Consider the following 917-nt stretch of genomic DNA (forward strand, 5'->3'; position numbering starts at 1 on the left):
ATCCATCGGGGAGGACATCTGACACTCGTGGCAGCGCTGCACAAGGATGGAGCCGTCATTGACATGATCAAGAGGCATGACCTCGACCTTGTCGCGGGGACGATGTCCTTGGAAGAAATCGAAATAGCTGCTGTCCATCGATGTCTAAGCCTATGGACAGGTCCTCTGCTAGGCAATCAGTTTAGCCTGCGCTCAGCCTTGTTCCGAAGGCAAGAGGCAAGCTATGTCCCTTACAAGAAGTGGAGCACAAAGTATGACCTGTATAAGAAGGCACTCGAAGCATTCGAGTTCACGTGGAAGAGATGGGCTGCTCTTCATGACGAGATCAATGTGGTGCCACAGCCACAAGTGGAAGTCATCGTGCTAGATGACGATGAAGACCTGGGTGCAAGGCCCATGGCAGGCCTCGAAGTGATAGAGATCAGCGACGGGAGTAAGGAAGTCCATTCAGGGAATGGCAACCAAGTGTTGGAAGCAGAAGGCAACCAAGCATGCAATGGGGACTTAGGGGCAGGAGGCCACCTAGGGCGGATCCATGAAGGACCACCAAGTTGGTTCAACCCTGCTGCCATGGAGAGGCAGGCTAGGTTGGACAACCTCGTGGACAAAGTATGCAACGAGGTAAGGCTCAGGGAGCAAGCCAACGTCAACCAACTTTGGGAGGAGTTCCAAAATGATGTAGGTCATCAAGAAGGTGCTGCAAGCGACGCGGAGTCGACTAATCAAACCCCGTTGGCAACGAGGGCGTTGCCAAAGTCAGGTGGGGGAGGTTTGTTACACCCTTGAAGGTGCAAGGGGTAAAAGCACAGAGGTTAAGGCATGTCTTGCGCCTACCTTGAGTGTCGAAGGGCAGCAAGGGTTGTCTAAGGAAGGCAAGGCAAGGAAGACCAATGTTCGAGGGGGCAAGCTTCGCTAGC

The sequence above is a fragment of the Rosa rugosa genome, chromosome 7 (genome assembly GCF_958449725.1).
Source record: "Rosa rugosa chromosome 7, drRosRugo1.1, whole genome shotgun sequence".
Lineage (NCBI taxonomy): Eukaryota > Viridiplantae > Streptophyta > Magnoliopsida > Rosales > Rosaceae > Rosa > Rosa rugosa.